Raw genomic sequence first — 26175 nt, forward strand, 5'->3', positions numbered from 1 at the left:
TCTAGTTTTTTGAACTTAGTGAATTCCATGTTCAATGAGAACCCCTATAACTCTGTGGTGACCTTGCCAAGAAAGTGGAAGGGTCCTTGCAACAGTATCTCCCCCTAAGGTTTGTACAATTAGCAGTCAATAATAGGAGGAAAGATATTTTCTTCAGTGCCACACTGGTAAGACATCCAAGTTCCTGTAAAGATTCACCCACACTCAAGTAAACAACTCTAGTGAAATTCACTTAGTTGCAGAACAAAAAAAAAAAGAAAACCTAAAGGTAACAGTGGGGCTAATTGGGAAGACAACAGGAGTAAGAGAAGGGTGAGGGAGCAGAGAGAATGTGACCAAAACATTATGTACATGTATCAGAATACCATAGTGGAAGTTATTACATACAGTTAATATATGCTCACAAAACCATTTCAAACTAAACAAGAAATGTGGAATACTATAAAAAAAAAAGACATCGATATCAAACTCAGGCTTCCATGCACAGTCCCCCATAGACATGTACATATAAATGTACATCACTAACATTTTGGGAATTAGAAATGGAAGTGGGAGGGAGGGAAAGAGGGAAGGAAATAGGAAGAGAGAGGTGGAGGGAGAGAGAAAGAAAGTGCAAAATCCAACAGAAGAATGAAACTCCCCCAACATTACTTATACAAGGAAATAAATCAATTCGAAAGCATCTGGTATATATTATTCTGGCTGGAAACCCTGCTCTGTGGAATCATTAACATATGATGCTGATCAGGTTACCAATATCCACTATCCTTCTGCTTATTAATCACCTATTGCTGCTTAACACAGGCAAATTTCAAAACATTAACATTGTAAAAGATAATATAAAAAGATTAGACCCATATCCTGCCCCTCCCCCAAGAGCTGAACTGCCAGAAGCACTCTCACTTCTAAGCCCAAAGGTGAGACCCCACATTTTTTTCACTGAATATCCAAAGAGAGACTTACCAGGAACTCACAGGGCACAGGAATCTGAGTGCTACCAGGAACCAGACTCTTGTGGTCTCCATCTGAGGCCAGAGCTAGGGCCTTCTCACTGCCATCAGGACCCACAACCTTCCCACAGAGAGATAATCACCCAGAAGCACACTCACACCTAAGATCACAGGCCCACAATAAACTCCAAAGATAACAAGACCAACTATCATTATACATGAAAAGATGGCAAGAGGCAAGCACAAGAACCTAAGCAACAAAAACTAAGACAACCTGGCAACATCAGAACCCAGTTCTCCCACCACAGCATGTAGTGGATATCCCAACTCACCAGAAAAACAAGATTTAGACATAAAATCATACCTCATGTTGATGATAGAGGGCTTCAAGGAGGACATGAGTAAAAAAAATCCAGGAGAACACAAGTTAAACAGGTAGAAGCCCTTAAAGAGAAAACACAAAAAGTAATTAAAGAGCTACAGAAAAAACACAACCAAACAGGTGATGGAATTGAACAAAACCACCCAGGATCTAAAAATGGAAATAGAAACATTAAGAAATCACAAAAAGACACAACCTTGAAGATAAAATAATAAATTTTTTTGTTTGTGTTAAATTTGTATCCAACAACTTTGCTGAAGTTGTTTATCAGCTGAAGAAGTTCTCTGGTAGATTTTTTGGGGTCACTTAAGTATTAAGTCTTCTATGAAGATCGGATAGAATTGTGCACTAAACCCATCTGAGATAAAACGGCTGAGAAAGAAAGTATAGAAACAACAGCCTTCACAGTAGTCACAAAAATATAAAATACCTTGGGGTAACCCTAAAAAAAAGAAACAACTGAAGGACCTGTATGGCAAGAATTTCAAGTCTCTGAAGAAAGAAATTAAAGATCTCAGAAGATGAAAAGATCTCCCATGCTCACAAATTGGCAAGATTAATATAGTAAAAAATGGCCACAGAGCAGAGCCTGGCCCAACAGCCAGCCGGAAAGGCGGCTCGAACAGGCTGAGCAACTGTGACCGGGAACAGATCTTAGGAACTTCTGTTCCCACCCGGAGACAACTTCAGGACGCAGAGCGGAGCCTGGCCCAACTGCCAGCCGGAAAGGCGGCTCGTACAGGCTGAGAAACTGCGACCTGGAACAGATCTTAAAAACTTCTGTTCCCACCCGGAGACAACTTCAGGACGCAGAGCGGAGCCTGGCCCAACTACCAGCTGAAAAGGCGGCTCGTACAGGCCGAGAAACTGCGACCTGGAACAGATCTTAGGAACTTCTGTTCCCACCCGGAGACGACTTCAGGACGCAGAGCAGAGCCTGGCCCAACTGCCAGCCGGAAAGGCGGCTCGTACAGGCTAAGAAACTGCGACCTGGAACAGATCTTAGGAACTTCTGTTCCCACCCGGAGACGACTTCAGGACACAGATCAGAGCCTGGCCCAACTGCCAGCCGGAAAGGCTGCTCGAACAGGCTGAGCAACTGGTGAGTGGGAGACCTAGGCTGCGGGGGAGCAGAGGGATCTCTGCGGAGTGCACACGGAAAGGGCACCCCCTGCCCTGACCTGCCCTGTCCTCCCCGATCCAGTGACTGGGAACAGATCTTAGGAACTTCTGTTCCCACCCGGAGACGACTTCAGGACACAGAGCAGAGCCTGGCCCAACAGCCAGCCGGAAAGGCAGCTCGAACAGGCTGAGCAACTGGTGAGTGGGAGACCTAGGCTGCGGGGGAGCAGAGGGATCTCTGCAGAGTGCACACGGAAAGGGCACCCCCTGCCCTGACCTGCCCTGTCCTCCCCGACCCAGTGACCGGGAACAGATCTTAGGAACTTCTGTTCCCACCCTGAGACGACTTCAGGACACAGAGCAGAGCCTGGCCCACCTGCCAGCCGGAAAGGTGGCTCGGAGAGGCTGAGCATCTGTGACCAGGAACAGATCTTAGGAACGTCTGTTCCCACCCGGACGCAACTTCAGTACGCAGAGCGGAGCCTGGCCCAGTTGCCACCCAGAACCTGGGCTGCCGGGGAGTAGACAGATCTCTGCGGAGTGCACACGGAAAGTGTACCAGGGACACAGACCAGATACAAGGGAAAGGCAAGAACATATCACTGACAACAAAATGGCAAGAGGAAAGAGAAAGAGTATATCCCAAGGAAACCAAGACAATATAGCAACACCAGAACCCAGCTCTCCGATAGTAGCAAACATCGGAATTCCAAACACTCCAGAGGAAGAAGACACAGACCTGAAATCATGCCTCAAGACGCTGATAGAGTTACTTAAACAAGAAAGGGAGGAAAAGCAAAAAGATTCAGAAGCTTTTAAAGAAGAAACAAGAAAAACACTCAAAGAACTCAAAGAACGAGATGAAAACAGAAACAAATAAATAAAGGAATGGAAGAGGGAAATTAAAACAGAAATTGACACAATAAAGAAAGCGCTAAAAGAGATAACCCTAGAGTCAGAACACCAAAAAAAGAAATCAGGAGTCACAGAAGCAAGCATTTCCAATAGATTACAAGAGATCGAGGAGAGAATCTCGGGGGCAGAAGACAACATTGCAAACATAGACAAAACAGCCAGAGAAGATGCAAAAAACAAAAAGCTCCTAACCCAAAATGTCCAGGAAATACAAGACACAATGAGAAGACCGAACCTAAGGATAATAGGAATAGAAGAGGGAGAAGAGTATCAACTAAGAGGCACAGTAAATATCTTCAACAAAATCATAGAAGAAAACTTTCCTACCCTCAAGAATGAGATGACCACGAGCATAAAAGAAGCCTTCAGAATTCCAAATAGGTTGGACCAGAAAAGAAATACCTCCCGACACATAATAGTAAAAACATCAAGTGCCCAAAGTAAAGAAAGAATACTAAAAGCAGTAAGGGAAAAAGGTCAGGTAACATATAAAGGCAGACCAATCAGACTCACACCTGATTTCTCAACAGAGATTATGAAAGCTAGAAGAGCCTGGACAGACATCATGCACTCCTTAAGAGAGCACAAGTGCCAGCCCAAGCTGCTATACCCAGCAAAACTATCAATCACCATCGATGGAGAGACAAAGATATTTCAAGATAAATCAAAATTCACACAATATCTGACCACAAACCCAGCACTACAACTAATTATAGGTGGAAAACCCAATACAAGGAGGAAAAATACAGCCTAGTAAAAACAAGAAAACTCCTAAACAAGAAAACTAAAAGAAGAAAAAAACACAGACACAACTCAACCCAAAAAAGCAAAAATGGCAGGAAACAGGAACAATTATTCCTTGATATCTATTAACATAAATGGTCTCAACTCCCCAATAAAGAGACATAGACTATCAGACTGGATACATAAACAAAATCCAGGCTTTTGCTGCATACAGGAAACTAATCTCAGAGACAGGGACAGACACTATCTCAGAGTAAAAGGATGGGAAAAAATCTTCCAAGCAAACAGCTCCAAGAAGCAAGCTGGAGTGGCTATTCTAATATTGAATAAAGTAAACTTCCAACCAAAAGTTATCAAAAAAGATAAAGAAGGACACTTTTTACTCATTACCGGGGAAATCTGTCAGGAGGGACTCTCAATCCTTAACATATACGCTCCAAATAAAAAATCACCCACATTCATAAAAGAAACTCTACTAAAGCTCAAAAAATACATTTCACCCCACACAATAATAGTGGGAGACTTTAACACTCCACTCTCACCAATGGACAGATCAGGGAAACAGAAACTGAACAAGGACACTGCAAAACTAGCAGAGACTTTGAACCAACTAGAATTAATAGATATATACAGAACATACTATCCTAAAGTAAAAGAATACACCTTCTTCTCACCACCCCATTGCACCTTCTTGAAAATTGACCACATAATTGGACACAGAACGAGCCTTCATCGATATAAGAAGATTGAAATACTCCCATGCATCCTCTCAGATCACCATGGTCTACGGCTGGTCTTTAACAACAACAAAGACAACAAAATGCCCACATACACATGGAAACTAAACAACGCTCTGTTAAAGGATAGCAGGGTCAAAGAAGAAATAAAGAAACAAATTAAGGACTTTCTAGAATTCAACGAAAATGATAACACAACATACCCAAACCTATGGGATGCAATGAAAGCAGTATTGAGGGGAAAACACGTTGCCCTAAGTGCTTCCAAGAAGAAACTGGAGAGAGCTCACATCAGCAACCTGACAGCACAGCTAAAAGCCCTAGAACAAAAGGAAGCAGATATACCCAAAAAGAGTAGACGGCAAGAAATAATCAAAATTAGGGCAGAAATAGACCAAATAGAAACAAAAAAAACCATTGAAAAAATCAACAAAACAAAGAGTTGGTTCTTTGAGAAAATCAACAAGATTGATAAACCCCTACCCAGACTAACTAAAGGGCAAAGAGAGAGTATCCAAATTAACAAAATCAGAAAGGAAAGTGGTGACATAACAACTGAAACTAAGGAAATTCAAGAAATCATCAGATCCTACTACAAAAACTTATACTCCACAAAATTGGAAAATCTGGAGGAAATGGAGGAATTCCTAGAAAGATACAAGGTCCCAAAGTTTAACCAGGACCAAGTAAACCATCTAAATAACCCTATAACGCCTAAAGAAATAGAAGAAGTCATCAAAAGCCTCCCAAACAAAAAAAGCCCAGTCCAGATGGGTTCAGTGCAGAAATTTATCAGACATTTATTAGGGATATAACACCAATATTCGCCAAATTATTCCAAAAGATAGAATCAGATGGAATATTACCCAACTCATTTTTTGAGGCTACAATAACCCTCGTACCTAAGCCACACAAAGACCCTACAAGAAAAGAGAACTTCAGACCAATCTCACTTATGAACATTGATGCAAAAATACTCAACAAAATCCTTGCAAACCGAATCCAAGAACACATCAAAACCATCATTCATCATGACCAAGTAGGCTTCATCCCTGGGATGCAGGGATGGTTTAACATAAGGAAATCCATCAATGTAATCCACCATATAAACAAACTTAAAGACCAAAATCACATGGTCATCTCACTAGACGCTGAGAAAGCATTCGACAAAATCCAACACCCCTTCATGTTAAAAGTCCTGGAAAGAACAGGAATCCAAGGCCCATATTTAAACATAATAAAAGCAATATACAGCAAACCAACAGCCAACATCAAACTTGATGGCGAGAAACTTGAAGCAATCCCACTAAAATCAGGGACTCGACAAGGCTGCCCACTCTCTCCCTACCTATTCAACATAGTACTGGAAGTCCTGGCTGGAGCAATTAGACAGCAAAAGGAGATCAAGGGGATACAAATCGGAAAGGAAGAGATAAAAACATCACTCTTTGCCGATGACATGATAGTGTAGTTGAGTGACCCCAAAAATTCCACCAGAGAACTCCTACAGCTGATAAACAAGTTCAGCAAAGTGGCCGGATACAAAATTAACTCAAACAAATCAGTAGCCTTCCTATACTCAAAGGACAAACATGTGGAGAAAGAAATTAGGGAAAAGGTACCCTTCACAATAGTTACAAAAACTATGAAATACCTTGGTGTGACTCTAACTAAGGAAGTGAAGGACCTGTATGACATGAACTTCAAACCTCTAAAGAAAGAAATTGAGGAGGATCTCAGAAAATGGAAAGATCTCCCATGCTCATGGATTGGAAAGATCAACATCTTAAAAATGGCCATCCTACCAAAAGCAATCTACAGATTCAATGCAATTCCCATCAAAATTCCAACCCAGTTCTTCATGGAATTGGAAAGATCAATGTGCAATTTCATATGGAATAACAAAAGACCTAGAATAGCGAAATCCATCCTCAACAACAAAAAAACATCTGCGGGAATCACTATCCCTGACCTCAAGCTATATTACAAGGCAATTGTGCTGAAAACTGCATGGTACTGGTACAGAAATAGGCAAGTGGATCAATGGAATAGAATAGAAGATCCAGAAATGAGACCTCATGTATATGATCACCTGATTTTTGACAAAGGAGCAGTAAACATTCAATGGAAAAAGGACAGCCTATTCAACAAATGGTGCTGGTCCAACTGGCACTCAACATGCAAAAGAATGAAAATAGACCCGTTCTTATCTCCTTGTACAAAGCTCAAGTGTAAGTGGATTAAAGATCTCCACATTAAACCAGATACACTGGAACTATTAGATGAGAAAGTAGGAAAAACCTTAGAACACATAGGCACAAGAGAAAATTTCCTGAACAAAACACCAATGACTCAAGCTCTGAGGTCAAAGATTAACAAATGGAACTTAATGAGATTGCAAAGTTTCTGTAAGGCTAAGGACATCATCAAGAAAACAAAACGGCAACCAACAGAATGGGAAAAGATCTTTACCAACACCACATCAGATAGAGGCCTAATATCCAAGGTGTACAAGGAACTCAAAAAGCTAGACACCAGAGAATCAAATAACCCTATTAAAAAATGGGGTACAGAGCTAAACAAATCATTTTCAGTTGAGGAACACCGAATGGCCGAAAAACATCTGAGGAAGTGCTCGACATCCTTAGCCATCAGGGAAATGCAAATCAAAACAACCCTAAGATTCCACCTCACACCAGTCAGATTGGCCAAGATCCAAAACTCAGATGACAGCAGATGCTGGCGAGGCTGCGGAGAAATAGGAACACTTCTCCACTGTTGGTGGGGTTGCAAGCTAATACAACCACTCTGGAAATCTGTCTGGCGATACCTCAGAAAATTGGATATAGTACTACCTGAAGACCCAGCTATTCCACTTCTGGGCATATACCCCAGAGACACTTTAATACACAACAAAGATATATGCACCACAATGTTCATAGCGGCTCTATTTATAATAGCCAGAAGCTGGAAGGAACCCAGATGTCCTTCAGAAGACGAATGGATACAAAAATTGTGGTACATATACACAATGGAATGCTACTCAGCCACCAGAAACAATGACTTAACCAAATTCTTAAGAAAATGGCTGCATCTAGAGAAGATCATCCTGAGTGAGATAACCCAGTCACAAAAGAACAGACATAATATGCAGTCACTGATAGTGGGATGCTAACCCCAGAGGCTTGCACTCCCCCAGAAACAACTCACAGACTGTATGAAGTCCAAGAAATAAAGAAAACAAAAAATATACATATATTCACAAAACAAGAAGACTTTGACTATTCCCATGTTCTGTTTTGTTTTGCATGTACTTTACGCTTATTGCAACTAGTACATTTTCAATGCATACTGTCAAGCCCTTGAAAAAAATCAAGTACTGACTAAAAAACATATTCACATGGTTTTATGTAAAATTTATTTTAATGTCTGAAAAAACAGTACTGACAAAAATGTATAATTTTAAGCAAAAAATGTTTAAAATCTTTACATTTATCTTTGTTTTGCAAAATAAAGTCGTTTAAAAAAAATAAAAAATAAAAGAAAAATCAGTCAATGGAATTACCTACTTGTTAAGATGTGGAAGAAGGATTAGAGAAGGCAAAACTCTGCCCTGAAGGAAAAAAAAATGGCCATCTTGCCAAAAGCAATCTACAGATTCAATGCATCAAAATTCCGACTCAATTCTTCATAGAGATAGAAAGAGCCATTTGGAATAACAAGAAATCCAGGATATCAAAAACTATCTTCAACAATAAAAGAACTTTCCAGGGGATCACTATCCCTGACCTCAATCTGTATTACAGATCAATCATTATAAAAACCATATGGTATTGGTACAGAGATAGGCAGGTAAATCAATGGAACATAATAGAAGACCCAGAAATGAACCCACATACCTATGCTCACTTGATCTTTGACAAAGGAGCTAAAAACATTCAATGAAAAAAAGGCAGTATCTTCAACAAATGGTGCTGGTTCAACTGGCAGTCAGCATGTAGAGGAATGCAAACCGGTCCACTTTTGTGTTTTTGCACAAAGCTCAAGTCAAAATGGATCAAAGACTTTCACATAAAAACAGGTACACTGAAACTAATAGAAGAGAAAGTGGGGGAAAGCTTAGAACACATAGGCACAGGAGAAATTTTCTTGAACAGAACACCAATGGTTTATGCTCTAAGATCAAGAATCTACAAATGGGGCCTCATGAAATTACAAAGCTTCTGTAAGGCAAAGGTCACTGACAAAAATGGCAACCAACATATTGGAAAAAGATCTTTACCAATCCTACATCTGATAGAGGGTTAATATCCAATATATACAAAAAAAAAAAGTCAAGAAGTTAGACTCCAGAGAATCAAATAATCCTATTTAAAATAGGGTACAGAGCTAAACAAAGAATTTGTAACTGAGTTATACTGAATGGCTGAGAAGCACCTAAAGAAATGTTCAACATCCCTAGTCACCAGGGAAATGCAAATCAAAACAACCCTGAGATTCCACCTCACACCAGTCAGAATGGCCAAGATCCAAAACTCAGATGACAACAGATGCTGGTGAGGATGTGGAGAAAGAGGAACACCCCATGGGAAGAACATCAATATCAACCAACCAACCCCCCCAGCAGAGCTTCTAGGGACTAAAACACCAACTAATGAGTACACATGAAGGGACCCATAGCTCCAATTGCTTATGTAGCAGAGAACAGCATGGTCTGGCATCAATCTGAGGCAAGTCCCTTGGTCCAGGGAAGGCCTGTTTTCTCAGTGTAGGGGAATGCAAGGCTGAGAAGGAAAGTAGAGAAACAACACCCTGGTTTAATGTGGAATATTAGAAAAAAGGCTTCATGAAAGGTTGAATATGGTGTGCTAGGCACAGAGCATATACTCTGTGGTATTCTAATGGCAGCCATGAAGAAGGCAATAGATGGAACAGAGAAAGAACAATTCATGAAGAAGAGGGAGTTGTGGAATGCAAGACTAAAAAACATGTTAAACACCAACTCCAAAAGCACTGGACTAGAAATTCCAATTATTTAAAAAAGAATCCTTCAGATATTATTTAAGATAATTTCCATGATCAACTAACCAAATTCACTACAGCACCCAGAGACTAAATCACCAACCAATAAACACACATGAAGAGACCCATGGCCTTAGGTGTATATGCAGCAGAGTATGGCATTGTCTGGCATCGATGGGAGGAGAGGCCTTTGGTCCAGTGAAGGCTTGTTTTCCCAGTGTAGGGGAATAAGAAGGTACTGAGGTGGGAGAGGGTTGTTGGGAGAGGGAGCACCTTCATGGAGACAATGGGAGGCAGAGGGGGGATGGGATTAGGGGAAAGGGATAACATCTGAAATGTAAATACAGAGAATATCCAATAAAAATAATAAAATTTTTAAAAAATTTAAAAATTAAATAAAAAGATAATTTTCAATTTAAGACAAAAAACACTCATGTGTTTTGGGCTAAGCCCTAGAGCTTTAGCCAGGAATTTTCCTACAAGAGAATGAAAATTTTTCATCTCTCATTAGGAGTATGGATTCAAAGTACCCTGATTGAAATGACATCACTGTTCTATTATTGACTCTGGAGATGCTTAAAGAAGTTAAGATGTCATCCCTCCTTAATGCCAGGCTGTAAAGGCCCAGAATAGACTGGTGTTTATGTCGCTGATATTCAGAAAAGATGGCATATCAGTTCCAAGGTTATCGTCACCTTAATTCAACAGAGCCCTAAACCTGGACTCTGTTCAAACAAGCACCTTACTTTGGTGAGGAAATGTCCGAATGGCTCCCTCCAAGTTGCTGTCAGTACGACTGGGATTGGTGTCAAGGTTTGACATTAGTGTCAAATCCAGAAGCCTTACCAGGGAAAACATTCGAGCAAACATTAGCCAAAATCTATGTGGTTGTGTCATTTCCCTGGTAAAAACTTGTTCATAGCCAAAGCATATCCGTGTTTGGCATATTTCCCAAATTTAAGAAAGAAAATAAGTTCCAAGGGAATTATAAGGATAGGGATTTTTATCACTCTTTATTGTTTGTTCATAAGAAGTCCCCATAGCAGGACAGAGGAAAATCCATCTTCTTTGCAGATAGTTCCAAGATTTCTATGACACCAATTATTCCCTGGACTATTGTATAATATTGACTATTGGGAGCGGGGATCAAATAGACACTGTATTGTCAAACGAGAGAATTCCATACTGTGAAGGGCTTCCCTACTGGTTGCAGGCTGTTTAGCAGAATCCTGACCCCAAGTTACTAAAGGCCAGTACCATCTTCCCTTCCCAGTTATACAACCAAAACCATCACTAGACAGTACAGAACACGCCCCTCCCTCCCCCGGAGTGAAATTTTTCTCTACTTGAAAACCAGATGTGAAAAAAAACAACTTAGATTCTAAACTACACTGGGCTTGGCATTCCAAGCATATTTTTAAAGTGATGGTCTGTCGCTGTCCTGGCTTCTGTCCATGTGAAATCTGCTGTTTGTTACAATCTCTTCAGAGGAAAGTGTGGATGCCCTGTTTCTTGACAAATGACTTTAATTATTAGATTGTACCACAATGTGTATCAAAGTACAAGGGCAAAGCCTCGGCGCTGCTGTCAAGACAACCGATGCCTCTCCTAGCAAAAGAAAAATCAAAGACTTGCAGGATGCCAGTTGAGTAGAATCTGAAGCCAAAGGAGAGTGTCGTGGCCACAGCTGAGCACCTGGTACTTTGCTGAGGCGCTGAATACTCAAGAAAATTGAGACTTCAAATGAGCTTCCACCTAACAAGCTGCAATTTTGTTTCATTGGGGGGAGAGGAGAGGACAGGTTGGAGAAGAAACCAGGGGAGAATTCACTGACAGACCATTTGCTAATTCAGTGAGGAGTTCAAGACAATCTTCAGAATGCCGCAAGACAAAAGTGTCATTATCTGTAATTACTGCTTACCAGTAGCACGGATTGATAACAAGCTTCCTCACCAATCTTACCCCGCCATTATGAGAAGAGGCGATTAAACTAATTAACAAATCAACTTTTCTGTGGAACGCTGGACTCAATAGCGGGAAAATAATGAAAAACAGGCTGGCTTGTTTGGAGAGACGAGATGAAATAGAAATCTCAAGCGAACCGCACTATGGACTGAGAGCTAAAATAACTGGCAAGTGTATATACATTTTAGCAAAAAAAAAAAAAGTCAAATGAGCATCAGGAATTATGAGGCCATATGATCAAAGCCACACTTAAAGTGTTTTCTCACAGTGACTGTGCATACCCCTGCCCATGTACAAAAACAGACTAAAATAATAGCTCGCTTACAGAGAAGTTAGACCGTAAACAGCTTCACACATCTTGGAAACAAACAAATACAAAAATCGTACTTCTTGCTGTAAAGTCATTTTATAAGACTCGGTGCCCCCATTTTTCGGTGGAGAATGCACTGACAGCCACTGGCAATCACCGTGCCCTCCAGACCTATCTCTAATCTGAGGCCTTTTGCACGGGTGTTCCATAAGGATGCTTGATAGTTTTACGTCGATTTTCTACAGTCTAAAGTCAACTGAAAGGAGCAAACCTTAGCTAAGAAAATGCCTCCATAAGATCAGGCTGTGGACAAGCCTGTGGGTTATTTTCTTTTTCGGGATTGGAAAGCAGGGGCAGCTCACTGTGGGTGGTGTCATCCTTTGGCTTGGTAGTCCTGAGTTCTACGAGGAAGGAGTGATAAACAAGCCAGTAGGCAGCACCCCTCCATGGCCTCTGTATCAACTCCTGCCTCCAGGTTCCTGCCTTGTTTGAGTTCCTGTCCTGACTTTTCTTGCTGATGAACAGTGATACAGAAATGTAAGACCAATAAATCCCTTCCTCCCTAAGTTGCTCTTTTGGTCATGGTGTTTCATTGTAGCCATAGAAACCCTAATTAGGACAATAAGCATCCATGGTAGTTCAGGCCAGTAAAGTCTCCATAGCCACCTACGTTGCTACCAACCACTTGAAACATGGCCAGTGAGATGTGGAACTGCATTTTTAACTTAACTTCAATTAACTTTAACTTAAAAACTGATACTCATTCCAATTGCTGGAAAACGTAAATATGTATGGAATAACTAATATTTATTCAGCTACAAATTTTATACAATCCAAATGGGGGATCTAAAAACAGAAACCCTTAGTGTTAAAATTTTAATCAAATTAAATATCTAAATATCTGCTAATAAAGTAAAAATATGCCAGATCTCAAAGACTTTGTATGAAACTATGTAAAATATATCATTAACAATATTCACTACATGTTTAATATATCTTATAATTTTAAATTAAATATAATACATTATTAAATATAAATACCCTTTTCCTTTTTTATTTATATTCCAAATATTACCCCTTTTCCTGGTTCCCCTCCAAGAGTTCTTCATGCCATCCCCTTCCTTTTTGCTTCTCAGAGGGTATTCTTCCCCCACCCCCTATTTCCAACCCCCAACACCCCACTCATCCCCCTGCATTCCCCTTTCCTGGGGCATCAAGTCTCTACAGAATAAGGTGCATCTTCTCCTAGGCTAGACAAGGCAGCCCCCTGCTGCATATGTGCAGGGGACCAAACCATGACTCTTTGGTTGGTGGCTTAGTCTCTGGACTATCCCAGGGGTCCAAGTTGATACTTCCTATAGTGTTGTGATCCCCTTCAGCTCCTTCGGTCCTTCCCTAACTCTTCCATGGGGTCCCCGACCTCAGTCCAATGGCTGGTTGTAACTATCTGCAACTGTTACAGTCAGCTGCTGATGGAGCCTCTCAAAGAACCGCCATGCTAGGCTCCTGTCTGAAAGCACAACATGGCATTAGTGATAGTGTAGCGGTCTGGTGTCTGCGTATGGGATGGGTCCCAAGTTGGGCCAGTCTCTGGATGTCCTTTCCTTCAGTCTCTGCACCAGTTTTGTCCCTGTGTTTCTTTTAGACAGGAACAATCCTCTGTCAAAAATTTTTTAAGATATGTTGATGACCCCCCATTCCTCCACTAGGGACCCTGTCCATCTACTGGAGGTAGTCTCTTCAGGTTCCATCTCCCCATTATTAGGCATTTTGGCTAAGGTCATCCCCACTGAGTCCTGTGAGCCTCTCACTTCCGGGTCTCTGGGACTTTCTAGAGATCCTCCAACCCCCACAGATGCATATTTCCATTTATTCTTCTGACCACTCTGGGCTTCTCTCCGGTCTCCAGGTCTCCCCTATACTTGACCTTCCCCCAGTTTCCTTATGCCTCCCCTCTCCCACTCAGATCCCTCCCTCACTCTTCCTCCCATAATTAGTTTGTTTCCCCTTCTAAGTGAGATTGAAGAATCCACACTGCGGGGGTCTTCCTGCATGTTGAACTTCCTGCAGTCTGTGAGGTATATAATGACTATTCTGTACTTTTTGGCAAATATTCACTAATCAATGAATACATACAATGCATATCTTTTTGGGTCTGGATTACCTCATTCAAGAATGATATTTTCTAATTCCATCTATTTGCCTGCAAAATTCATGATGTCCTCACCTTTAATAGCTGAAAAATACTCTATCCTGTAAATGAATCATTTTTTTTGTATTCATTCTTCTGTTGACAAAAATATCCTAAACAGTGGTAGTGCACATCTTTGATCCCAGCCCTTGGAAGGCAAAGGCAGCCAGATATATGAGTTTGAGGCCAGCCTGGTCTATAGACTGAGCTCCAGGACTGCCAGGGATACACAAAGAAACCGTACCTTGTGGGGGGAGGAAATGAGAGGAAGAGATTGATAACAATCAAAAATGACATCAATAAGAAAAAGAAAGAAAGAAAAGCAACAAAACACAATCACCCATGAGTACTTATAAACCATGGACACTTATTCTTATTTCAGAGGTTCCTGAGAATCGGTTGTTGCGTACTGTAACTCCTTACGTATGCATTTATCATGTACCACAAGCTTAAAATATATGTGCATTCTGGGATGGCTAAATTGATCGAATTACAATATGCATTACCTCATGTACTCATCAATTTTTGTGATGAGATAGATTTAAAATAGGCTCTCCATTTTAGCTATGACACATTCTTATTAACAGTAACAACTTTTATGGCTTGAATATGAAGTGTTCCCTTCAGACTCATGTGTTGAAAACCTGCTTCCTAGCTAGAGGCATCATTTTGGAGATGATGGGAACTTAGGAGATGGAATTGCAGTTGGAAATACATCACAAGAGGTATATGTTTGAAAATGTTTACCTCTTCCCCACATGGTTCTCCTTTCTCTACTTTCCATCTGCATATAAACAGCCTCTGTGGCATGCCCCTGCCTCTGTGATAGTTGCCTCTCTCATCATTTGCTCAGAATCAGAGCCGAGGGCTATAAAATAAAAACTCTGAAATTATGAGCCAAAAATTTTTCTCTATCCTGAAGTTGTCTCTAAAACATATTGTTTTGATGTTGAAAAAAACTAATAAATATTTGTTACTGTCAGTGTGACCATTGTTAGGATAACACCTGACCATTGGTCATTAAGCTTTTGGAACATATTTGTGGAGGGAATTGGGTGTTGGATGGAGAAATGGGGTAGCAAAAGCCTAGAATGCTCTGAGCAGAGCTTAATGGGTGATTCCTGTGGGAACTTAGTAGACCAGAATGCCAATAAGAAGACTGACAGTAAAACCTGTGACCATGACGTTTTAGGTGGAAACAAGGACTCCAGTGGAATTGGGCTGGAAGATATATCCCTCATATTCTGCCAAAGAACTTGTCTATATTTTACCTGTGTCCTGAGACTTGGTACTGAGGCTGAGTGAAAGGTGATTGTCTAACTGATCTGACAGAACCAAGTTCACTGCCGTTCAGTATTCTGGATATGACATGATTATCACAACCTGCTTTTAGTCATCTGTCTTTGTTGTCAACTTGACACAACCTAGAATCAACCCCTATTGCTGTGAAAGGAGTGTGAGACTTGGGACAAAAAAAGCAGAGCAGAAAAGCTTGCAGGTTGATCAGGAAATTTAATGTGAACTTGAGACTAAGGAATCATGATGTTGGAAGAGATTAGTGCCATTCAAAAGAAGCCCAAAAACCTGGCAGTGGTGGAGTATGCCTTTAACCCCAGCACCCAAGAGGCATAGGCAGGAAAATCTCTGTGAGTTCGATGACATCTTGGTCTACAGAGTGAGTTCCAGGACAGCCAGAGCTACACAGAGAAACCCTGTCTCAGAAAAAAAAAGAGGAGGAGGCAGAAGAGGAGGTAGAAGAGGAAGAGGAGGAGAAAAAACAAGAGGAGGAGGAAGAGGAGATAGCCCGAAATACTTTTCATTGGCACAACAGAAAGAATGCCTCAAACGCATTTTAGGAAATGCCAAGACCCCACACATTGCAAACCGAAGGGTGATAAGAGTGTAAACTCATTTGAAAGGCTCTCCTTAGAGAAAAGAGCATGTGTGAGTCACCTCTCCAAGCTCACCATGCTTTCACAGGACCACCTACGATGGTTTTCCCAACATTCATTTTATCATGTTCAGCATCCCACGTGCAAGGCCGTTATCCAGGAGTTCCAAACACCATCCAGATTTGCAGTTGTCTTTGACACTGTTCATGGGATGCTGGTTTTATAGGCAAGCAGAATTCAATAACTAAGGAGTAATGGAGACTTCACCCAGATTCTAAAGAAAGTCTGTAAGACCAGGGAGTGTGTGGCAGGGATGGCTCAGCAGTTTAGAGCACTTACTGTTCTTACAGAGGTTCACTTCCCGGTGCCCCCATAGTGGTTCACAGCCATTCAAAACTCCAGTTCCAGGGCATCCAGTGCCCTCTTCTGAACTACCTGGACACTAAGCACGCACATGGTACATATACATACATGCAAGCAGAACGCCCATTCATACAGATGAAATAAACTTTTTCATGTAAGTATACTTTAGTTAGTAGAATCAGAGTCCAGGCGCTATATTTTTATACTTTTAAGACGTGGAAAGTCAAGCACGTGGAATTATGACCGCTCAGTTTCAGAAACTGAGTCGCCTCTTACGCAAACATCATCCAGGTTTAATTGATTTGCTAACACAATGCTGCAGAGCAGCTATGAAAAAGTTTAGGACTGAAGGATACCCACCATCTTCCAGATGAGAGTGCTGTGTGGGCTTTTTCTGTGGGTATCTGAGGAAACACCAACCTGTGTTCACTGACATTTCTTCTGCTCGCTCCAGGGTAACCTCTCCAGCATGGAGCTCTATCAGGGGGAATCAAAGAATCAAGCATTCTGTCAGTCTCGGTGAGCCTCCAAGTTCAGGCCAGCCTTCCTGCCGGCTGTCCCATACCCGCAGGATCTCCCACACCTGTAATTTCTGTTTTCTCAAATGGAAGATGCACATGGAAGGAACCCTGGCAGTAGGCCCTGACTGGATGCTCTGACTGAAGGTTGGGCTCTCCTCAAGAACATTACCCAGGACGATCTGTTCTGCAGAGTGCCTAGCCTGAGATTTCCTTTGGGGGTTTTAACCAGGTCACTCGGGGAGAAATGGCCTAAGAGCTGTGCCGTCTCTGAAGCCTGCCGTGAACTTCATTATGGCCCACAGTCCGGGCTCCTACCAGACCACTTGGTAGCAAAGGCTACACTCAGAAAAAACATTTCTGTGGAAATTTTAGTGTAAATAAAAGCTAAACCTTTTTTTTTTAAGTTTGCTTGTCTTGAAATGATATCTTTCTTGATTTTTTATTATTGTCATAAAATAATTTATGTATATTTATGATTAAATCAGTTGGAAAACAATGTATAGTTTTAACAGTATTTTTTATCCAATCTGTTGCATTTAAATCCTAATAATAAGTTGTTGAAAAGTTGTAGAGAGACTCTAATTCCAAGCAACTCTAACAATAATAATCCACACACAATTTGTATTTTAATGCTTATAAATGTTCTAACTCCTTTTCGTCTTTGTTTCTTGTAGATAAGATTTTTGGACCTTCAAGAAGAATGTACTTTTTTGCATCCTTTTTCAACATCATTTCTGGTTTAGAACTTGTCTCAAGAGAAAACCTTGAAAGAAAATGAAAACTTCTTTCTTAAGGCCCACAGTGGTTTATTAATATTTTAAAGCTTTTCTGTGCAGTTGCATTCACAAATTGGATTTGCACTGTTTGATATAAAACAATTGTTTTATTCCCACTTCAAGTGTGCCACTGTTTTCAAGCTTGTTAATTAAATGTTTTATTTTTTAAAATACTGTACAAGTTTCTCAAAACTTCATTTGCACCTGCTCCATTAATGAAAAGATGTCCTTGGAACAACTCCAGTTTATTAAGTGGAAAGCCATTTATTTCTCATAAGAATTCAGTCTTTTACCTGTAGGCTTTAAAATGAGTTCGTGAGTATTGTATGCCCTCACCTTTTATCTGCTGTCAATTAACACGAGCATTTTTAGTATGCAGAGAGAGAAAAAAAAAAAAACACGGCTGTTTCAAATGCCACTTCCATCACCCACTTCTCCTACACATGTGATAAACGGACATCTCTGTCACGCTATTTGGTGCCTTTCTCTTTTAGTCTGGCCCGTGTGGTCTTACACTGTCATCCTCTGCCCCAGGCAGACTACATAGAACAATCTGATGAAGTACAGGATTGGGGTCCAGCAGCCAAACTGCTCAGCTTCTCAGAATTTTCATCACAGGACCAAATTCACAAACTACGCTCTAGGGTCACTGATGGACCCTAGATGGTTATAGGACTTTGATGGTTCTTGGCAGAGCTTTTCAAAAGTCAAGAACCACTAAAGATGGGCTTTTAGTGAAAACGTTTGAGCCACAGAGCAATGTAAGTAAGGTCCCTGATTACCACAATATGGCTACTCTGAAAAGTCAGTTCATAGATGCTGCTTTAAAAAAAAAGAAAAGAAAACAGAAAACCTACTAGGGCTGAAAGTTACAATTACAAATTGTTACCTTTTAAAATATCAGATTATAGACACTTCTGGCCCAAGGCCAGACCTCACCCAGTTTCATCTGGACTGGCAACCTGCCCTCAGGTTGCTAGGCACTCCAAAGAAAAAAAGCCTCAGGAGGGCTCTCACTCCTGGGCCCAGGGGTAAACCCATGGTCCCTCCCCACTGCCTATCCCAGGGTAGGAATCCTGGAACTCTCAGAGAACAGGTGGCGGTGATGCCTGGAAACAAATACTTCCGGCCCAAGGTCAGAGCCAGTCCATTTGCATCAGAACTGGGTACTGCCATGGCAACTCATAACCTACCAAGAGAGCCAAATACCAAGAAACAACCTCCCTCTGGAGACCACCAGCCCACAGACCCAAAGGAGAGACAAGCTCCGGTAAGAGACAGCAAGATCACGTAGCATCACCTGTAACAAGATGGCAAGAGGCAAGCACAAGAATCTAAGAAACTGAAACCAAGACAACCTGGCAACAGCAGAACCAAGTTCTCCCAACATGGCAAATAGTGGATATGCCAACTCACCAGGAAAACAAGAGTTAGACTTAAAATCATACTTCAAGATGACAATGGAGATCTTGGAGATGCACATAAATAACACACTTAAAGAAGTACAGGAAAGCCAGGAGAACACACTCAAACAAGTTGAAGCCCTTAAACAGGAAACACAAAAAACATAAAACTCACTTAAAGAGCTAAGGGAAAGCACAAACAAACAGATGAAGGAGCTAAAAACAAAAATAGAAACAATTAAGAAATAACAAAGGGAGACAACCCTGAAGTCGGAAAACCTAGGAAAGACATCCGGAGTCATAGATGCTAGTATCACCAACAGAATACAGGAGATGGAAGAGAAAATCTCAGGAGCAGAAGATACCATAGAAATCATTAACACAACGTAAGAGAAAATGCAAGAAACAAAAAGATTCTAACCCAAAACATGCAGGAAATCCAGGACACAATGACAAGACCAAGCCTAAGGATAATAGGTGTAGAAGAAAACAAGGAGCCCCAACTAAAAGGCCCAATAAATATCTTCACCAAAATTATAGAAAAAAAAAACTTTCCTAACCTAAAGAAAGAGATGACCATAAACTTACAAGAAACATACAAAGCCCCAAATATATTGGACCAAAAGAAAACTTTTCCCTGACACATAATAGTCAAACACCAAATGTTCAAAACAAAGAAAGAATACTAAAGGCAGTAAGGAAAAAAGGACAGGTAACATATGAAGGCAAACCAATCAAAATTACACCAGACTTTTCAACAGAGTCTATGAAATCTAGAAGATCTTGACATCATACAGACCCCAAGAGAACACAAATGACAGCCCAGGTTACTATATCCAGCAAAACTCTCATTACCATAGATGAAGAAACCAAGATATTCCAGTTCAAAAACAAATTTACAATAAAATAAATTAAAAAAAACAATATCTGTCCACAAATCCAGCACTACGAAGAATAATAGATGAAAAACTTCACCACAAAGAGGGAAACTTCACCCTAGGAAAATCAAGAAACTAATCTTTTTGCAACAAACACAAAAGAAGAAAAACACACAAACATAATTCTACCTCTGAAAACAAAAATAACAGGAAACAACAATCACTATTCCTTAATATCTCTTAACATCAATGGTCTCAATTTCCCAATAAAAAGACAGACTATCATACTGGATACATAAACAGGATTCAGCATTTTGTTGCATACAGGAAAGTCATCTCAACAAAAAAGACAGGCACAACCTCAGAGTAAAAAGTTGGGAAAAAAAACTTTCCAAACAAATGGTCCCAAGAAAGAAGCTGGAGTAGCCATCCTAGTATCAAACAGAATGAATTTTCAACCAAAAGTCATCAAACAAGACAAGAAAGGACACTTTTACTCATCAAAAGAAGAATCCATCAAGATGAACTCTCAATTCTGAACATCTCTGCTCCAAATACAAGGGCATCCACATTCATAAAAGATATCCTTACTAACGATCAAGGACACAATAATAGACTTCAACACACCATTCTCATCAATGGACAGATCATGGAAACAGAAACTAAACAGAGACACAGAAAAACTAGCAGCAGTTATGAACCAATTGGAATTCGCAGACATCTATAGGACATTTCATCCTAAAAACAAAAGAATATACCTTCTCCTCAGCACGTCACAGTACCTTCCCCAAAACTGACCATATGATCTGTCACAAAACAGGTTGTACCAGGTACAAGAGGATCAAAATAATCCCATGCATCCTATCGGATCACTGTGGACTAAGGCTGGTCTTCAGTAACAACAACAACAACAACAAAAAGCCCACATACACATGGAAGCTAAGCAGAGCTGTATTCAATGATAGCTTGGTACAGAAAGAAATTAAAGACTTTTTAGAATTTAATGAAAATGACAGCACAACATACCCAAACTATGGGATGCAATGAAAGCATTAGAAATGACAGCCATGAGGAAAACTCATAGCACTGAGCACCTCCAACAAGAAACTGGGGAGACCATACTAACAGCCTGACAGCACAGCTGAGAGCCCTCGAACAAAAAGAAACAGATAAAATGAAGAGGAGTAGATGGCAGAAAATAATCAAACTCAGAGCTGAAATCAACCAAATAGAAACAAAAAGAACTATACAAAGAATCAACAAAACCAGGAGCTGGGTTTTTTTCTATTTTTTTTTTTTTTTTTTTTTTTTTTTGAGAAAGTCAACAAGATCCATAAACCCTTAGCCAGACTAACTAGAGGGTGCAGGGAGAGTACACAAATTAAGAAAATCAGGAATGAAAGGTGAGACATAACAATAGAAAATGAGGAAATTCAAGAAATCATCAGATCCTATTATAAAAGCTTATACTCAACAAAACTGGAAAATCTAGGAAAATGTACAATATTCTAGACAGATACCAGGTACCAAACAAAGTAAATCAAAATCAGATTAATCCATCTAAAGAGTCCCATAACCCCTAGAAGCAGTCATCAAGAGCCTCCCAGCAAAAAAAGACCAGGACATGATGGGTTTACTGCAGAATTCTATCAGACCGTCATTGAAGACCTAATACCAATAGTCTCCAAACTATTCAACAAAATAAAAACAGAGGGAATACTACCCAACTCATTCTTTGAAGCCACAATTATGCTGATTCCTAAACCACAAAAGGACCCTACAAAGAAAAAGAACTTTAAACCAATTTTCCTCAGGAATATTGCTGCAAATATATTCAATTAAATTCTTTCAAACCAAATCCAAGAAAACATCAAAACGATCACTCAACATGATCAAGTTGGCTTCATCCCAGGGATGCAAGGATGGTTCAGTATATGGAAATCCATCAATGTCATCCACTATATTAAAAAAAAAAAAAAAAAAAAAAACTCAAGGGGAAAAAAACACATGATCATCTCACTGGAAACTGAAAAATTCAACACCACTTTATGTTAAAAGTCTTGGAAAAGTCAAGAATTCAAGGTTCATACTTAGACATAGTAAAAGCAATATACAGAAAACCAGTAGCCAACATCAAACTAAATGGTGAGAAACCTGAAGCAATCCCACTAAAATCAGGGACTAGAAAAGTCCCACTCTCTCCCTACCTGTTCAATATAGTGCTGGAAATACGAGCCAGAACAATCAGAGAGCAAAAAAAGTTCAAAGGAATACAAAATTGGAAAGGAAAAAGTCAAAATATCACTATTTGCAGATGATATGATAGTATACTTAAGTCACTCCAAAAATTCCACCAGAGAACTCCTACAGCTGATAAACAACTTCAGCAGAGTGGCTGGATATAAAGTTAAATTAAACTAGTCAGTAGCCTTCCTTTACTCAAATCACAAATAGGCTGAGAAAGAATCAACACCCTTTACAATAGTCACAAACAATATAAAATACCTAACCAAGCAACTGAAGGGTCTGTATGACAAGAACTTCAAGTCTCTGAAGAAGAAATTTGAAAAAGACCTCAAAAGATGGAATGATATCCCTTGCTCATTAATGGAAGGATCAACATAGTAAAAATGGCCATCTTGCCTATGACAATCTACAAATTCCATGCAATTTTCATCAAAATTCCAACTCAATTCTTCATAGAATTTGAAAGAGCAATTTGCAAATTCATTTGGAATAATAAATAACCAAGAATAGCAAAAAAAAAAAATTCTCAACAAAAAAATAAAAAAACTTCTGCAGGAATCACCACCCCTGACCTCAAGCTCTATTACAGATTAATTGTGATAAAAATTGCTTGGCATTAGTGCAAACACAGGCAGGTAGTTCAATGGAATAGAATCAAAGACCCAGAAATGAACCCACACACCTATGGTTACTTAATCTTTGAAAAGGGAGCTAAAAACATTCAGTGGAAAAAAGGCAGCATTTTCAACATGGTGCTGTTCAAAATGGTGCTGGTTTAATTGCATGTCAGCATGTAGAAGAATGCAAATTAATCCATTTTTATTTCCTTGTACAAAGCTCAAGTCCAAGTGGATCTAGGACCACCACATAAAACCAGATACACAGAAACTGATAGAAGAGAAAATGGGGAAGAGCCTCAAACACGTAGGCACAGGAGGAAAATTCCTGAACAGAACACCAATGGCTTATGCTCTAAGATCAAGAATCAAGGACAAATGCGACCTCATGAAATTGCAAAACTTCTGGAAGGCTAAGGACACTGTCGATAAGACAAAACAACAACCAACAGATTGAGAAAAGATTTTTACCAATTCTACATCCAATAGAGAGTTAAAATCCAATACATACAAAGAACTCAAGAAGTTAGACCTTAGAGAATCAAATAACCTTATTTTTAAAATGTGGTACAGAGCTAAACAAAGAATTTTCAATTGAGGTATATCAAATGGCTGAGAAGCACCTAGAGAAATACTCAACATCCTTAATTGTCAGGTAAATGCAAATCAAAACAACCCTAAGATTTTATCTTACACCAGTAAGAATGGCTAAGATCAAAAACTCAGGTGACAACAGATGCTGGTGAGGATATGGAGAAAGAGGAACACTCCTCCACTGCTAATGAGATTGTAAACTAGTACAACCACTGTGGAAATCAGTCTGGCGGTTCCTCAGAAAATTGAACACAGTACTACCTGAGGACCCAGCTATACCACTCCTGGGCATATACCCAAAAAGAAGCTCCAGAATCTAACAAGGACACATGCTCAACCATGTTCATAGCAGCCTTATTTATAATAACCAGAAGATGGAAAGAATCCAGATGTCCTTCAACAGGGGAATGGATACAGAAAATGTGGTATATTTACACAATGGAGTACTACTATCAAAAACAATGACTTCATGAAATTCCTAGGCAAATGGATGGAACGTGAAACTATCATCCTGAGTGAAGTAACCCAGTCACAAAAGAGCTCTCATGGTGTGTACTCACTTATAAGTGGATACTAGCTGAAAAAGCCCAGAACACCCAAGAAACCATCCACAGAACATAGGAATCTCAAAGGGAAGGAAGGCCAGAAAGTGGAGACCTCAGTCTTTCTTAAGAGGAAGAACAAAACAATCATGGGAGGAAATAAAGGGACAAATAAAGGAGCAGAAATTGGAGAAAAGATCATCCAGAGACTGCCCACCTGGGGATACACCCCATATGTGCCCAATAAACCCAAGCACTATTTCTGATGACAAGTAGTCCTTACTGGCAGGAACCTGATATAGATACCTCCTCAGAAGCTCTGCAAGAGCCATACTGATACAGAGGAGGATGCTTGGAGCTAACATTAGACTGAGCACAGGAACCCCAATGAAGGAACTAGAGAAAGGACTGAAGGAGCTGAAATTGTCAACTAACCCAACCCACCACAGATCCCAGGGACTAAAACACCAATCACTGAGCACACATGGAGAGATCCATGGCTCCAGGTGCATATGCAACAGAGGATGGCATTGTCTGGTATCAATGGGAGGAGAGGCCTTTGGTCCAGATGAGGCTTATTTTTCCAGTGTAGGGGAATGCCAAGGTACTGAGGTAGAAGAGGGTGGTTGGGAGAGGGAGAATCTTAATGTAGGCAATAGGAGGGTAAGGGGATTGTGAAAAAAAGTATAACATCTGAAATGTAAATGCAGAGAATAATAGTCAATTTAAAATTTAGGGGAAAAACAAAAAAAATCAGATTATAATGTTATCCCACTACGGGCATATCTTTTTTTCAAACGCAGTTATAACAGCTTATACACACTGTTTTCACAGATGTGTTATGCCCTGGCTTCAGTCTCCCACACAGGAAGGAATGAAGAATTGGAAATCTTGAAAGAGAAGTAAAAAGGAGGGAGGGAGGGAGGGAGAGAGAGAGAGAGAGGGAGGGATGGAAGGAAAGACATAAAGAAAATGAACCCTAGTTTGGACTTTCCTTGCTTTGTATGTGTGTGTGTATGTGTGTGGTGTGGTTGATGTTGTTGTTTTAGTTTTCTAATCTAGGTTTTCTGGACTATACTGGGCTCTTTAACATGTTTTCCTTTAATCCCTCTATAAAATTGCAATAAAATTGATTTTTCTCAATGTTTTCTCTCAAAGACAGGTTAATCTTTTTCAGTTAATAAGAGGGAGATCCCTAAAATTAAAATTAAAGCCTCAAAGCCAATGCTGAAAAGATGGCTCAGTGATTAAGAGCCCTGACTGCTTTGCTAGAGGACCCAGGTTTAACTCCCAGCGCACACAGGTCAGCTGACAACCACCTATATTCCTAGTTCCAGGGGATCTGGTACCATTTTCTGACCTCTGCAGGCACTAAGCATGTATGTGGTACACAGGCATACATGAGGCCCCATTCATATAAAAAAAAAAGTACTAAGAAAATTGACAAGAGCTTAGTGCAAGGTGAATCCCTAAGCCAAGAGTATTCTCTCCAGAGACAAAGTTTGACATATGTATTTTGTACAACCCGACCTTCACTGTGTCCTTAGCTGGAGCATACATCAGCTGATGATGATACTTCCCCGCCCCCCCCCGCTACCCCGTTAAGAGCAGGAGGCAGCATGCCTCCAGTTTTGTTAACTAGCATATATTCATTGTACAAAAATCAGGGCACCGTTTTTCAATTACCAGCTGTCACTTTAAACAAGGCTAGAAGTGAAGACCCACCCAGGAGTGTTGATCCTTTAGCCTCAAGTACAGCACAATGCCTGTGAACTCTTACCTTACAGACATCATGAGGGTAGAAGTGGGTGGGGTGGAAAAGCTCATCTAAAGAACTTTCAGCCTCAGTGATGGAAGCATTCGGCATAAGCGACTAATGTTGATTTGCCTAAATACTAATCTATATTTGCTTCTCAATTTGTCATTCAATCCATTCTCATGACTTCTGGGATGTCAAGTCGGGTGTGTTACGCTACACAGACTTACTCATTCTCGGTAAACAGA

The sequence above is a fragment of the Micromys minutus genome, assembly GCF_963924665.1.
Source record: "Micromys minutus genome assembly, chromosome: 26".
In the NCBI taxonomy this organism is placed as follows: Eukaryota; Metazoa; Chordata; class Mammalia; order Rodentia; family Muridae; genus Micromys; species Micromys minutus.